General features: G+C 45.4%; 1 protein-coding gene and 1 long non-coding RNA gene across 5 annotated transcripts in view; both read left to right on the top strand.

Moving 5' to 3' along the window:
- The window catches only part of Trio (trio Rho guanine nucleotide exchange factor), a 295435-nt gene that overhangs the window by 46402 nt on the left and 232369 nt on the right, over nt 1-16664 (top strand).
- LOC147996139 (uncharacterized) lies at nt 1241-8229 on the top strand. Its single transcript, XR_015671209.1, has 3 exons — nt 1241-6838; nt 6938-7171; nt 7217-8229. It is a non-coding gene; the product is annotated as an uncharacterized LOC147996139 (long non-coding RNA).

Here is a 16664-nt window from a genome sequence, read left to right as displayed (position 1 = left end):
ACATATTCTTAAAGAGTAATTGTCCGTGGAAAGAATGGTTTTCAGAGCCTGTGCCCAGGCTCTTACAGGCTCCCGAGAGAGAGTCCAGAGTCTTCCCCATGGATGTGCTTTTCCTCTGAGGTATATTGGTAAGTGTGTCCACCTCAGGTTTCCTGGAGGGTCGCTGGTAAGAAGGCTAGAACCTTCATTTTGCACATTTGTAAAAGGCAAGTAGAAAACAAAAACACCACTGCTTTTGCATTCCCAGAAGCACTCTGCTTCCCCAGCACTGTTGAGATGCCTTGCAGATGCCCAGCTCTCACTGTAGGCTTTGCAACCACACACAAAGGCGATTGTTTCTCTAGGTTTATACCTTGTGGAAGAAACATTGAGACGAGCCTTTTGTTGGGCCTGTACGCTTTATTAGATTTCCTTTTTATAGTTTAGAATTAAAAGTAGTAAGTTCTAGAAATGATCTTTAAAAAACAAAACAGCTCTCTGAGACTGATCAGTGTCCTCAGCATGTAAAGTGAGTCCCTGTTGGCTTCAGTGACTAAGCCTAGGAGGGGTACATCCCTGTCTTCTGCAGAAGGGGCCTCCTGGGGCAGTCGCCTGCTTGACTGGGAGCTGCCTCTGTCTGAACATTGGTCCTTTTCCTCAGTGAGCTAGGAAGTGTGTGCTGGTGTCTGTTGGAAAAACATGACAGAAACAGTGGCCTCTAGGATTCATAGGGGAAAGTGAGTTCATCACACCCATGATGGGGAGTGTCTTAGTTACTTTCCTACTACTGGGAAGAGACACCATGACTGAGGCAACTATAAAAGAAAGCGTTTAATTGAGGGGTTGCTTACAGTTTCAGAAGATGGGTTCTATGACCATCATGATGGGAAGCATGGTGACAAGCAGGGAGATGTTGCACTGGAGCGGTGGCCGAGAGCTTACCTGTTGAGAGAACCGACCAGAGGTGTTAGGGTATGAGGGAGGAATGGCCTGGTGTGGCCTATGAAACCTCAAAGCCCAGTCCCAGGGACACACCTCCTAATCCTTCCTAAACAGTTCTACGAACTGGGAACCAGACACTTAGGTCTACAGTGACCATTCCCATTCAGACTGCCACAGGGAGACTTCCCGTTTTGCTATTACATGATACCTCAGAACTTATCTGGAACTTCTTTTTTTTTTTTCTTTTCTTTTCTTTTTTTTGGAGCTGGGGACCGAACCCAGGGCCTTGCGCTTGCTAGGCAAGCGCTCTACCGCTGAGCTAAATCCCCAACCCTGGAACTTCTTAAGTAAGAGAGTAAGACCAGCAGTAAGTGTATAGAGACCAATAGCCCTTTTTCAGAACTCTGATGGGTATCTGGGATGGCTGCTTACCTTGGTAAAAATGGCTGAACTTGTCAATAGCGATAGACTATTAAAGACCAGCTTTTTCTCTTGGGAGATGCTTGTTTAGAACTGCTTGTCTTGCATAAAACCAAGAAGGCATCATCCGTGATTGTGCCTCTGCCACATTTCTCCTTGAAAATACTGACTTTGAAGGCACCAGCCTGTCTGTCTTCACACTGCAGAGTGGGTCTGGAAGGCAGGTTCTATGTTGCCAACCACTTGGGGTGCATAAGAGGAAGCTTCTATGGAAGGAAGAGCAGGAATGTGACCCTGCTCTTTTATAAGTTGTCTGGGTCTTCATGATGACTGGCAGCTTGGTGATAAGCATACCAGTTACTGTGAGCAGATTAGCCTTGATGGCCAGTGGAAGGCAACCCACAGCATGGGTGTGTCTGCTTGGGTACAGTGAAATATCTCCATTTAATCCAATAATTAAGACACGAATGCTAGAGTGGTTTGAACAAAGAGAGGACATCCCTGAAGGAAGGTTGTGGGGACTGTGCTGTCGGGTGCTCAGTTTAGTCCCTAGTGACATGCCACCAGGCTTTTAGGAACAAAAGCAGGATAACAGCTACAAAGTAACAGGGTGCCCTGACTCCGTGTAGAGCCACCAACCCCAAGGCACTGCACTTCTCTACCTCCGTGCTGTACAGTGGAGATGGTAGAGCACATACTGGGCTATTCTATGGATCCTGTCTATGCTGACGTGTGCATTGTGTGTTAGAGATGATTTGTTGGGGTTTGTCAGGCTTGAGATCTGAGGGCTGTGATGTCTTCCACTCCTTCTGATCCTCACTCTTGAGCTCCTTTTCCAGGGCATTTACCCTGGCTGGGGTAGAGTTAGATGTGGATGTGAGTGGAGCAAAGGTGCGTTTCGCACCACACCGATGATGAAGACGCAAAGGTGCTGTCGTCAGAACAACCCAAAGGGCTGCCTTGTGTCAGCTGCAGCTGCAGGAAGTGTGCCTTTAGCCTGAGTGCTGGGGGTGTTGACAAAGTGACAGAATGTCTCCCCGCACTGTCCTTGGCTGCCTTTGGTGGGCTGGAGGTTCTTTGGACGACAGAATACATGATAGACAGGAACAAGAATTGAGAATTCATCGGTGTAATGAAGCAGCTTACTGTTTGATTAAGAAACACCTACCCAGCCAACTGCCTCTCAGCAGTTGAAGGAAGCCAGTGTGTCTTCCCTGCACTTGTTCAGAGTGGAGGTCGCTCTTATACCTAGGGTGGACTCTGGCTAAGGCAGAGCACTGGGACTCGGGAGGCAGAGACACATGTGGATCTGTGAATTCGAGGGGAGCCAGGGTTGCATAGTGAGACTCTGTCTCATCCAGGTACCTTGAGTAATGAAAAAACTATTTACAATACCCTCCACATAATATCTTAGACATTTTTATTATTTTTCATACCATGTTGTTAAAAACACAGCATGTGTTAGTATTCTAGAAATTATCTTTAGGAAAAGAAAGCAAAAAACCTCACTAACCCAAAAATTGTTGTGTGACAGACTTTCTTGGGGAGACAAAACACATACACTTCCACTCTACTCACCCTAGATAGAGAACTAAAGACAGACCAAAATACAAATACCATCAAAGAATGACTTAGTGTATCATTGAGTTTTATTGGAGTTACTTACAGGAATATAGATGAGGGGTTACTTACAGGAAAAAGTGACTCAGACAGCTGCATCACCAAAGCCAGCCCCCACATAGGTGACAGCCCACCAAAGCTGGAGCACATGGCACAGCCTGTAGATATCTCAGGTTGGAGAGTGTTCTTTCCAGGTGGCTCTGTTGGTCAGAGCCTCTTCCCGGCAACTTGGACTGTCTTTCTTTGCTGCAGTTCTGCTGCTGACCCTCCTTTAGGCTGCTTGGCTCTGCCTTCTTCCAGGCAGCTTGCCTTGTAGACTCTTCTTTCCAGCTTAGCTTGTTTACCAGCTAACTTTACTGTTTACATACTCTGGGAAGGAGGAATCTAGTGAATCTGGTCAGTTTCAGAGACTTCCTGAAGCTGATTTGTTTACTTCCTGTCATAAGGAGCTTCTCTGAAGATTTTCACCTCCCCGTAGACCTGTTGTTTAACCTTGTAAACGTCCTGTCTTAAGCCCATACCCCCTTCAAATGGCTGTACAACTAACATATAGCTCAATTGATCCATATTTTGATTTTAAGTCTCCATGACATTCTGTGAGCTAAACCTATAGTCAGAATCTATAGATTTTTCTTAACCTCAGAAATTTTTTCCTATGAGCCTCTCCAAGGCCTCAAAGCCCTGAGCTGCAGTATCCTGTTGCTCCACTCCTTCTGGGATTCACAGAATGGATATAGAACATTATGCCAGTGTCAAGTGTTGAGAGGATGTGGAGAAAGGACTGACTGTGAGAAAGTAACTAACTGTGAAAACATGGAATTATAGTCACTTTGGGAAAAGAGTTCACACACAAGCAGTGATTCCTCTGCTACATCTGCTTTGATGGGAGTGCAAAGATACGCTCCAGCAAAGCTCCCAGTAACCAGAACAGGAACCATCAAAATAGCCGTCAGATGAGGGGAGAAGCAAAATGTGGTGTGTTGGACCAATAGCATTAAAGATTATTCAGCAATATGAAGGAAGCTGTAGATATGCAACAGTCTTGGCAAACCTAAGTATCATGCCCTGGGTCAGAAGCCAGACCAAAATACTGTGTATTGTATGGTCCTGTGTATGTGGCAGACAAAACTGGAGAGACAAGCAGTTTTTGGTAACTTTGGGCTAGGAATGGAAGAGGCGTTTGATTATAAAGTCACAAGGGGAGACATTGGGAGTGGTGCATGTTAAAACAGCTATAATCTGAGGATGCCTCCACTCTGGTCTTCTTATATGAGGACAGCTCCATACAGGCCTTCTTATATAATGAACCTAATTGAGTAGATTTGGAACAAGGAGTGGGGTCTCATCCAATCACAGCAACCACGTTTCAGCCATTCAGAGCTGGTCAGACTCAGTTCAAGTAAGATACTCTCATCTGTACCCTCTGATCTACAAATACCGCCTCTTCATAGTTGGGGAGTAGAGCTGTCTGAATCTTTGATGATTTGTGACTCATTCCTGCTGAATCGCCACAGGCTCTAATTTGTATATACCGTTTTTCTTTTAACATGGGCATTCACGATCTGGGTAGCAGTGTTAGTTGCACAACCGTAAGTTTACTGAAGCCTAACAACCCACTTAACATGGGTGAACATACTTAAATTAACAGTCAACCATGTGAGAAGGACGGCAGTTTACAAACGTCTCTGACCTTGCTGTTCATCTGGTTCTAAGGGGCGCATTACCTGCTTTCGGGAGAGGAAATGAAACCGCGTGGTTGCGTTCTCACATTCTGACCATTGTACTCTATGTGAAAGCAAAGCTTTATGGCTTATGAGTGTTAGGAGGTGGAGACTTACCTGAGCCCTCTGAGACCATTGCTGTGTGAAGCAGGCAGCCTGGGACGTCCAGCTTTCCCCAGTGAAGACTCTTCCCATTTGTGCCAGCTTTTAGATGGCCCATGTGATTTGTGTGACTGTGGTGTTGAGGCATTTACCACTGTTCTAAGTAAGAGGGTCATTATGAAGTCCTTTTTCTTTGATTTTCCCTTTCAAGCCCCTTAGAAACTCTTGTTTTATGGTTGGAGAAAATCATGAAAGAAAACAGCTGGGTGAAGTTTTCTCTCCACATGAATAGGAAACAACTCTTATTTTTATCAGTTATAGGTTATTATAGTGTGTCACAGTAATCGATGTGCTCAGACTTTTTTTTAGCTGATATTTCTAAGTTCAATTGAAACTCAATTTTGAATTCAGCAAACATGAGCCAGTCATACAAAGACAGTCTTTAGTTGTTGTTTGGGAAGGGCTAGAGGAAGGAATGAAAGGGAGAAAGGATGTATGTAATCATCATTTAATTTTAAAATATAAAAACAGTTCAAAGGTATTTTCACTTTAAATAGCTTTGTTTCTTTGAGAAACCTAAGACTTCTTATTTAAATTCACAGAGATGCAGAAACGAAACTACATCATGCACACAATAAAAGGACACCCAGCCTTTCTTTGTTTATTATATTTTAATTATGGGAATTTGAGCTCAGAGCCTAGAACATAAAATGAGAGACTGCTTTGAAATGTAATATATTAAATTTCATACAATATATTTTATCATGTTTCCCCACCCTCAAAAGCTTCCCCTGTTCTCAGAACCCCTACCTCACTGCACCCCAACTTTGTTTTTATGTCTCTTCTTCCTAAGCTCCCAAAACACAAGAATACAAAATGACCATCAAAAGAGGTAAAGTAATGACAATTTTTTTATGAAACAAAACATTAAGTCCATGTCCTACCCCGCCCCTCAGGTCAAACAGACAGAAAATCCAGGGAGTCAGCCCCCTTTGCATTGGCCAGGTACATCTGATGGGCATGGGGTTTCCCCAGGAATGCTACACTCAATGAGACTACACTGGAAAAAAACAAAAAAGAAAGGAACTGAATTTCCCTTTGCCAGGAGATATCAATTGCATATAGCTTCTTGGTTAGGTGGGACCCTGGTCCCTTCAGAGCAGGGACTCCATCTGTCTTGAACTGATGCAGTTCTTGTGTGTGTTACCACAGCCGCTTTGAGTTCATATGTGCGTCAGGCCTGTTCTGGAGAGCGCTGCTTCCTTGGAGTCATTTCTCACCTTTGGCTCTTAGAATCTTTCTCTGTCCTCTTCTGCATAGATCCCTGACTGAGTCTTGAGGGGACAGGTTTGATGAAAACATCCCAGATAGGATTAAATACTCTAAAGTATTAAAGTCTCTCTCTGTCTCTGTCTCTGTCTGTCTCTGTCTGTCTCTGTCTCTCTCTGTCTCTGTCTCTCTCCACACAAACGCGCGTGCGCACACACGTGCGCGTGCACACACACACACACACACACACACACACACACACAAAATCCATTGTGGGTCTCTGTTAACTCTCATCCACTACAAGAAGAAACTGCTCCAAAGAGGGTTGAATGCGCCAGTGATCTGGATATAGCAGAATGTTGTTAGTCATCTGTTTATTACTGTGTTCCTTCAGCACAGCAGTTCTCAACCTGTGGGTTGCAATCTCTGGGGGATTGAATGACTCTTTCACAGGGGTCACATATCAGATATTTTCATTACAATTGGTATTTCGGTTATGAAGTAGCAACAAAATAATTTTATGGTTGGGGTCACCACAGTATGGAGAACTGTATTAAAGGGTCTCAGCACTAGGAAGGTTGAGAACCACTGCTTTAGCAGAATAATAGTAGTGGGTTTCCTCTAGACCTATGACCCGTCTAGTCTCCTGTATTAGCCACTCTCACAGTGTCAGGTATGGGAGAGTGGACCTCAGATCCAATGAAAAGGCAGATGGTCATGCCTGTAATATCTGTGTCACTGTTGCACCAGTGAATTCTGGGGGCAGGTCACTGTTGCAGCTGCAGGTCACTGTTGCAGCTGCAGGTCACTGTTGCAGGCCCAGGTCACTGTTGCAGGCCCAAGTCGGTCACTGTTGCAGGCCCAGGTCACTGTTGCAGGCCCAGGTCACTGTTGCAGGCCCAGGTCACTGTTGCAGGCCCAGGTCACTGTTGCAGGCCCAGGTCACTGTTGCAGGCCCAGGTCACTGTTGCAGGCCCAGGTCACTGTTGCAGGCCCAGGTCACTGTTGCAGGCTCAAGTCACTGTTGCAGGCCCAGGTCACTGTTGCAGGCCCAGGTCACTGTTGCAGGCCCCGGTCACTGTTGCAGGCCCAGGTCACTGTTGCAGGCCCAGGTCACTGTTGCAGGCCCCGGTCACTGTTGCAGGCCCAGGTCACTGTTGCAGGTTGCAGGTTGCAGGTTTCATAACTGGGTGCTGTTGATAATCTTTCTCTTCAGTAGTGTGGAAAGTTATATCCCAGCACCATTTATGCTAGTCAGTAGGGGGAAGCTCCTAGCTAAGCACCAGTACTCTATGTTCGATATTTTATTTAAAAAACTAACAGTTTTTAATTTAAAAAAATGGCACACACTTGGTAAGGAGTTCCATTGCATTTTGCCCTTCTATGTTCCCTTCCTTAGCCCCTGCCCTCTCTTCTGTGACCTTGTTCTCCCCACCACTGCCCTTGTAAGCTTGGGACCTTGGATCTCTCTGTTTTTGGGAATTTCCCAAGCTTACAAAATGGCCACGAAAAGGCAGAGATTTTGAAGATGCTTCATAAATACCAAAATAATAACAACCACCATCGCCGCTGCCACCACCACCAAAGCCCAAGTCTGATTCACCTTTTGATGTTCTTTTCTTTTTTTTTCCCAATGAGGACTGTAGATTCTAGCTGGACAGATACTAATTTATAATGATGATTTCCTTAAAGGGGAGAGTTAGATGGACGCTTACTGTCTCAAAAAGAAGCATCATCACCTCAAGTGTTTGACTTAAAAAGTTCAGCAGTAATGTCTAGTATTTTGTCTGCAAGATGCTTAAAGGAGCAGAGTGCATGTATGTGCATGTGGGTATGCCTGATAGGAAGCCCACTTTCTGGAATGATGAATTCTAAATGCACTAACATAAATGGTCTGCTAGAAACCTGCCCCTGCTGCAAGCTAATCTGTGAAAGGACGTACTCGTGCAGCAACTGATACAAGAAACAAGGAACTGCTTCCTCATGCATACCAAACATGAACATATTTGAATAAGCATTTGCTGAGGTGTTCCTTGCTGGAGATGTACTCTGTTATATTCTAGTATGTGCAAAAATTTAAGTTCCTTTCCTTTATTATTATGATGATGGTGATGTGATGATGATGATAGAATTAGAATTTTGAAGGAAAAATTCTCAGCAAACTAAAGAAATAAAAGTAAAATAGTATTACGGGGTCTTATTTATGCTTGTGTACTAACTATGGTACCCAGTTAGGACAGTTTGGTAGCAACTGCTTCTGTTCATTCAAAGCACCAGGAGGCAGGTTTGTAAGCAGATCCCTGCCCTCCCATGAACTGAATGGTGCCTGGGCTGGTGGTTCTTTCAGAATTTATACCCTGCCCAGCCATCCTGGGTTTCTGCTGAACCTTGGAGAGCTCTATCCTGATGCTGCAGGTTTCCACAACAAATCTGTAGGGAGAACCCCTCCCCACCACCCCCCTCATACACTCACTCTTTCTCCTGGTCATAATTGTGCTGGTTTTGTTCCGGGATGCTTTTCAGTTAGAAGGTTCAATCAGTAAGTTTGTTGAATGATCGTTTAGTGTGTGCATGGTGGGGCCAGTACACAGAAGTGTATTGATGTTTGGAAATACAAGGAGTTATTGCAAAATATTAAGCTGTGTTCTTGATATCATTATCGTTAATATAAATATAATAAAATGATACTCTCATATTATTTCTGTAAAATACAACCAAATGTAGAATAGTCCTTACATTCCTTAACAACAGACAAAATGAGGTTCTCCCCTTTTCTCTAGCTGGTTTAGTTTTTTAAGTGTAGTCCCTCCAATATAATCAAGATCTGAACACATTAATTACACAGAAATCAATTACATTCATAGAAAGAGCAAGCTGTTTTCTGGATAAAATGGTACAAAAGGAGAACATTAGAACCTTAAAAAATAAGAACAGTTTTGAATTGCTGATTTGAGTAGTTTTATATGCTAAAATATTTTTTTATTCATGTATGTATGAGTGCATACCAAATAGCTGTTCATTCAGATGGTTGTGAGCCACCATGTGGTTGCTGGGATTTGAACTCAGGACCTCTGGAAGAACATCCAGTGCTCTTAACTGCTGAGCCATCTTTCCACCACCCTGCTAAGATACTATTCAGTGTACGTGTAATTAATATCACTCTTGAAGAGGGAGATGACATCTTTTAACATTATTTTTAACTCGGTCCTGCCCTTTACTTTGCCTCTTCTTAGCTTCACCTTGAAAGGAAACGGCTGTTCTTCCTGGAGCTTGGGCCGCAGTTCTGAGAGAGCCCAGGGTTAGCGGGCTGGCCTGGTGCACAGCACTGCCTCACATGGAGTGTTTTCGACATGTGCTCAGACATGTCTGAGTGTCTCAGGCATGTGGGGAGGTTTACCACACCTGCCCAAAGTTTAAATCCTAGCCGAGGCCAATAAAACCAGCCAGAGTTTCTGAGGAGGAGCTAGTAATCAGAGTTGCTGACTTTACTGAACAAAGTTACTCGTTCGTTACCCGCAGGAAGAACTGGGAGAACGGACCTATGAGCCCTGTAATCCTGGCTAGGATGCTAGGATTACAACCAGGGAATGGGCTTGCTACAGCTCATTTTAATTTATACGTTTTATATTTAGATTTAGTTTGGGGGTAATTTTAGAGAAAGCGTTTCTGGTGATGTGTTTGTTTGGTGTTCATCTTGCTTCTGATCATCAAAATCCACAGCAGGACAGTGGACGCTAGTGTTCAGATGGGAAGAGGTGTGCAGGTCATGTGATTTGTGGCCTAAGGGGCTGTCTGAAGATTGCTTGCTGTGACCTGAGAAAAACGTGTTGTTGTAAAGCGCTGGTGAGATAGAACACAGAACAGCCTCGGCTGGTCTTCATCCTGCACACTTACATGGAGGAAAGGGGACGAGTATTTATGGAAGCATTTCATGGATGAGAAGGGGAGAAAATTCTTCTCCCCCATCTCCATCACACCTGCCCGTTCCTGTTCCCGCCCATGAGTCTTCAAAACGCAGTCAGTCAGCCCTCCAGACGCCTCTGGCTGGTAGACAAGCGCCGCTACTCTAGGCCAGGCTCTTCTCCACAGCTGAACCTCACGCTCATGCAGGCATCAGGGTTTCACATTTGTTTATGTCGAGCATGCCTTTATGACCAGTGCATTGTCTAAACGCTGAAGGTAAGAGTAGATAGAGCTGTGTGTGAGAAATTGAATCGATTTGGAAAGATTTGATAAAGGCTGTACAGTTAAAACGAGTGTGTGAGGATGGGTGGGGGGAGTGTGTGTGTGGGGGAGGGGAAATGTAAACACCGGTGAGCAATCTCCCTCAGGCCTCTTCCCAGAGCGTCTGTTTCTAGCTCCACTGAGGGACTATCTGACCATCTTTCTAATTGTGCAAGGAAGACTGTGCACTCCACCTGGGGATTCCCGAATGAAGAAGGCCATATTTAGGACCTGGAGCAAAAGTCAGGCCAATCAGCCTGAGGCAGAGCAGCCGAAGTGCAGCTCCACTAAGCCCTTGTGGAACAGGAGAAGGGAGCAGAGTTCAGCTGCGTCTCTCTGGTCACTGCTTCCCCCCAACCCATTATTTACTGGTTCTTTGAGAATCCTGTACCAGGTATTTTGATCATAATCACTGCTCTTCTAACTCCTCAGAGATCCTGCCCCTCTTCCCTATGCACCCAACTTTGTATCCTCTCTCGAAGGCCTCAAGTTTGAGAGTACACAGGAATCACTCACTGTACTTAAAAGAAGAAAGAAGAGAAAAGACACAAAATGTAGTGTCGTGACTGTTTTTAAGTGATTCATTATAAACCTTCTGACCAGATGAATAGAGATGGTGCTGAGACAGTGGCCTCTATGTGGCCAGAGGAGCCTCAGAGGGATCCCCAGAACAGCCTGATGGGCACCCACAGAGGACTGCTGCTGCTGGCTGTTGGATTGGTTGTTCTCTGACTTCCACGTGGTCCAGGTCGACTGGCCATTTTGGAGGTTTGAAATAGCTTGTTTTTGACCGAACAAATAAATCATGGCATTCGGGATAATGGACACCTATAGTAATGTTGCCTACACCCCAACACAGATACTGTCTATGACCTAGGGAACGTGTTGCCTGGTGCTTTTGAAACTGAGTCTCTTTGTCCAAGTGAACAATGGCAGAGGCCACTGTGACCAGTCCCACACCAGCTGCTGGGCACTCTCTGACCTCTTTATTTTCCCTAAGAGATCGTGGGGCAGCCTCATCGTGGAAACAGGTTAATCTAACCCACAGCATTCTGTAAAGGTTAGGAGACAATAGTATATTGAAATGCTTATCCACCATCCCTCCAACAGAGTTTGGGAGAGCACAGTGGAAGCAATGACAGACTTTTAGAACCCATTCCTCTGCCATTTTGTTCACCAAATTATTCTTTAATGCATAAATTAAACTGAGTGTTATATCAGCAGACACAGCGATTGTCATTTCCTTTTGGAGTTTTAAAAAGTACCATTGTAAACATAGTTACCTAAAAAACTTGACTTGCTGGCAGGAAAGAAACTCATCGGTCTTTTAAAAAAGAGTGTTCCTATGCTGGGGAGATGGCTCAGTGGTTTTAGCATTTATTTCTTGCCATGCATGGTTTAAAAGGCACCTACAGAAACCCATGTAGTAAAGGGCAGAGGCGCGGCTGAGAAATCCTGGGTTCTGCTTTAAAAGAGGTGCTTTGAGGCTTGTCATGTTGGCTTTTATTTTTGCAATCCCAAATCTACTCTCTAATTCTTTGAAGTTAAAAAAAATGACCATAACACATCTAGTGGCTAGTGTGACTTTCCCGCACTGCAGATTAGAGTGTGCTCGATACCGTTGGTGACTTTACACTCAGGACTGCCTGTTATTGCTTTTGGCTGTTACTCAAATAATGCTCCTCGCCACGCAGTGACGTGAGTGTTGCAGTGTGTTAGGGATTTGTATACAATTAGACAAAACGCTAGCGATAAAACTTGGATTTCACCCCTTTAGTTTTATTTAAACCTATTTTGTTTTTGTCTTTTTATGTTTAACCCTGAGAATACTCTTCAATTTCCAAAGTTCAGTTTCCTGACCTCTCTTAATACCAAGCTGTCCCTGACGTCTCACAAAGCTTGCGGCTTAATGTGTACAGATCTTTATTTGCAGCTTCCTGACAGAATGGGCTGAATTCCCCTACTCCAGAGTACACGTGGGCTTCAAGGAGCTAAGTCACTGGTTTCACTTCTGTCTCAGTTTAGGTTTGATAGCAGAAGCTGGTGTTGACCCTTGCTGACCTGTGCCAAGTAGATTCTTTTGTTTACACTTTCCCCGAGGAAAGTCAGTCAGGTTTTTGGACTTGGGCATACTACTCAGTTTCTGGACCACACAGTTCTCATCTGCAAATTTGTAGGAACAGTGGTGTTTCTAGTTGTGTTGTTCTCTAGGATAGTGTGTGCAAAGCAGGGACACTGAAAGGCTTCACAGACATCCACCTGCTGAGTGGTTTTGTTTGGAACTTTCTTCCCAGATTGTAGCAAGCCGGCACAAATCTCTCTCTCTCTTTTTTTTTTTTCCTTTTCTTTTTTTCGGAGCTGGGGACCGAACCCAGGACCTTGCACTTGCTAGGCAAGCGCTCTACCACTGAGCTAAATCCCCAACCCCACAAATCTCTCTTTTGTCAGAGTTCTTGAACCTACCCACAGCACCTAGTCCTACAGTCTGGCTGTCTGCTCCTGCAGATATGCAAACAGGTTGTGTGCTCCTGGATTTGTCTAAGCCCAGAAGTGAGCAGTGGAGTCATGTGTTAGCTGCTCTTAGTTTTCTCTCTTCCAGTTGTACTTGAAAAATGTATTGGCATTTTAAGTAATAAGGTGGGTTTTTTCATCTGCTTCGAACTTGCTTCACTTGTGAGCTGTCGGAGTTGGTGTTGTTTATTTAACTGCCCAGAAAGAAATGAGTGTTTGCTGTCAGGAACATTGCTTCCTGACAGTAGTGTTGCTTGTCTGTCTTAATACTACTGACATGAATGTGTCTTATCCAGTGCATTGCCTTGGTTGTCAACTTGGCAACAAGTTGAGGAGAGGAAATTCAACCGGGGGAGTTCTCACATCAGGTTAGTGTGTGGGCATGTCTGTGAGGCATTTGCTTATTGGTAATTGATATTGGAGGCCCCAGCCCACGGTGAGTGGTGTCATCCCTAGGCAGATAGGCCTAGGGTATATAAGAAAGGTAGCGGAGTAAACCAGAGGAAGAGAGCAGCTGGGCAGCAGTCCCCGTGATCTCTGCTTAGGGTCTTGCCTTGATGTCCTGTCCTGGCTTGACTCCATGATGGACTATAACCTTTTTATTCAAGCTGGTTTTGGTCATGGTTTTATCAAAGCAACGAAGAGCAGACAGAAGACATCTTCCATAGATTTGAGGCACACCTCCTAGCTTTTAAAGATTCCCTGTGTCGTGTTATCACTGTGGAATTCACTTGCTATATGCTAGCATGGGAACAGCATGGCATGCATGCCGATCCTGTAGCAGGGCCCGGTAGGTTATGGAAAACTACCTCAGTACATTTGTTTTTCTGATTTGTTGTTTTTGTTGTTTTCTCAGTATAACCAGCCTGTGTAGCTTGTCCCGTCAGGCAACCTTGAGTAGTGGATTGCCAGCCCGGGGCTCACATCTAAGGAGAACATTAACGCCATCTGCCTGGCACAGGGCTGGGCTCTGATCAGCTCCGTCACCCCTTCCAAGAATTAGGTAGTATACATGAGCCTTCTGTGGGATGAATAACGTTCAGGGCCAAGTGCGCAGGCATGTTGACAGATGGCTGGGTGTAACCTGCTCCTAGGCCTTATGTGCCAGTGTGTCAAAAGGTCTAGAGATGCAGGGTTTCAACCTAGAGTCAGAAATTAAACCGAAGCAATCAAAACAAAAAGCCAGCACCAGAACCCACAGTGTCCAAGAGCCGTTTGCTGCCTTGCTGTGTGCTGCGGTCAGTTTCAGGCCATTGGAGCCTCTTGCAGGCATCTGGAACGTGCCAGGGTTTAAAGAAAGGTGGTCCTCCTGGGTCTGTAGACCTTTTCTTACCCTCAATCCCCTGCTCTGGGTGCTCAGCAGTGGGACTTGCTCTGAGTGCCTACCATACAGCCTTTCTTCCTGCCCCCACCCTGGAAGGCTGCGGTTAGGATTCTGGGACCTTCCCCGCCAGCCAGGCTTTTATGCAGTTTGCTCAGGCAGAGGCAGTTGTTAAAATGAGGTTTCTAACTTACGGAACGCTGTCTTTTCTTGGTGATGGAAAGGGTGCACTTGGCTACATCAGGGAACAGATGTTTGGGTGTGGGCACCCTCTGGTGGGCGTCATCATGGGAGGCTCCTACAGAACACCATGGAGCTCAGTCCCCAGCGTGTGCCGGCAGTCCCAGCTGGACACACTGTCACCAGAGTCCTGCAGAAGGCAAAAGGAGATTCAGTCGTCTTTTATGTTGTCATACTAACAGAGTTAGATCCCCCAGGCTAACTTGGAAAATACTGAAAACTTGACCTACATGTTTGAAAGACAGCACCTTAACCGATAACTGGTAAGGAATTTGCTTTCCTGCTGAAGAACCAGTGCGCTTCTGATGCTTCAACCTTGATACAAATGCAGTGTATTGGGAACAAGGGAGGCTCATGTACTTTCTCGACAGCTTTTTTTTAAAATTAATGTGTGCGTGTGCGTGTGTGTGTGTGTGTGTGTGTGTGTGTGTGTGTGTGTGTGTGTTCTGCATAAATGTCTGTGCACAGTGCCCAAGGAGTCTGGAGAGGGAGTGGAGTCCTCTGAGACTTAAGTGACAGGTGATTGTTGTTAGACCCAGTAGATGCTGGGAATTGAGCCTAGGTTCTCTAGAAGAGCAGCCAGTGAAAAAAAGAGCCTCTGAGCCATCACTCCCCTGGTCTGCTTGGTATTTTTAACCCAAGGTTATAGAATTAAATGAAATCAGTTTGTAAAAAACAGAAGGGTTAACAGTAAAAGGAGAGCGTTTCACTCTTCAGTATGCATAGGGCATATATATGGATTTCGGCTGTTGGATTTAGTCTCCACCCCCCAGCTTTCTGCTGTGTAAACTCTGGCAAATTCCTGCCCTCTCTGTTCTGCTACCTTGCAGGCAGGCAGGACGATTCAATGGAGAAGTCTGTTACCATGTTTAGGATGCTGCCCCGCACACAGCGCAAGTGCAATGAGTGTTGAAGAGATGCTGTTCTGACGATCTGCTGTCAGTTAACTGGGAAACAATTCTTGGTTTTCCAGTGATAGTATTGGAGGATCCGAGACAACTGCCGCTCAGGCATCTGACTGCAAAGTTGTTATTGAACAAACAAACAATAGTTTGGAAGGCTGGAAGGCTGAGAGGGTAGTGCCTTACTCTTTCTGGTGCTGACTTGGTGCCTGTTCCCGCATGTCTCACTTCCCTGAGGCTGGTCCTATCTGATGACCAACCCTGGGTCACTTTCAGCAGCTTTACTGGGGAGACACTTACCAGTGTAATTCCAAAGGCCCTGGAACTGCCCAAGGCGCCGGGTCTCACTGAGGAGGCCCCAGTTGCTGGAAAGGATCCCTACAGGGGCTGCAGTGCTCACAGCACCCACCCCGCATTCTTCTGGGGTGTCTGCCTGTGGAACTATGGCTCTGTGTTACAAGTCCAAGGTTTATCAGAAATGTCACAGCTTCAGATGTGGTCCCAGAGCATGAGTCAGGGACCCCAGGCTGCAGGTGTAGCGAGGGGCGGGGCCGAGTGCACGAGGTGGCTTTGCTGTGTGAGATAGAAAGTGCTCATGGAATTTGACCCGAGCCACAGGCGGCTGAAATGTAGGGCCGGTTGCTTCATGTATGTGTGTGAGGTAGAGCGATGAAGATTTCTTTATTTTTGCTATAATCACTCTTCATTTGTTTTAGTTTGCCTGTGCAGTAGGGAAGCTATTTTAGGTCTCTGTCTCTGGAACCATCCTTGTCTTCAGAATGATAATCCCAGCTTCAGGTCTAAAACAAGATCTGGAGTGTTTGTTCCACACACACCCATGGGAGCAGTGTCTCATCTGTTTGGTGTGTGAATAGTTCTCCCAGAGCTTGTGTCTCTTTCTATTTCCTAGGAGACACTCAGCGGCCGTAATTCCCTGGTTCAGTTATAGACTGTGTGGGGCTGGCCTGTCCTTGGCATAAGTCCTCTGGTGCACATTTGAGTGATGTCTGCTGTGCTGACCCTTCCCCTTCCTCAGCGTTCCCAGTGCTGTAGTATACTCGGAGCCCTCGAGTTGTGGGCACTAACCTTAAGAACTGTTTCAGAAAGTGGGTAAAATTGATCACTTTCTCAGGTAGTGACTGAGATCAGCAACTCTTTTCAATAGCCGTGATAGGAAAAAAACCTGAGATCCCTGTTCTCTCTGGAGTTGTTTTATTAAACTCTGAAGCCTGAGGAAGCTGCACATGTGTTTATGCTCTGAGATGCATCATGGGAAGTGTTTCTCACTGGGACTGAGGTCAAGAAAGCACAAAAGCCAACAGGACAGGTGCTACCTCTAACTCTCTGTCACGTTTACTTTCCTGTTGCTCTGATAAATTTCAGAGAGATAAGAATCCACCATGGTGGAGAAGC

The sequence above is a fragment of the Rattus norvegicus genome, chromosome 2 (genome assembly GCF_021556685.1).
Source record: "Rattus norvegicus strain SHRSP/BbbUtx chromosome 2, alternate assembly SHRSP_T2T, whole genome shotgun sequence".
In the NCBI taxonomy this organism is placed as follows: Eukaryota; Metazoa; Chordata; class Mammalia; order Rodentia; family Muridae; genus Rattus; species Rattus norvegicus.
Note: the sequence above shows the minus strand (reverse complement) of the source record. Positions and strands in the feature narration are given on the sequence as shown.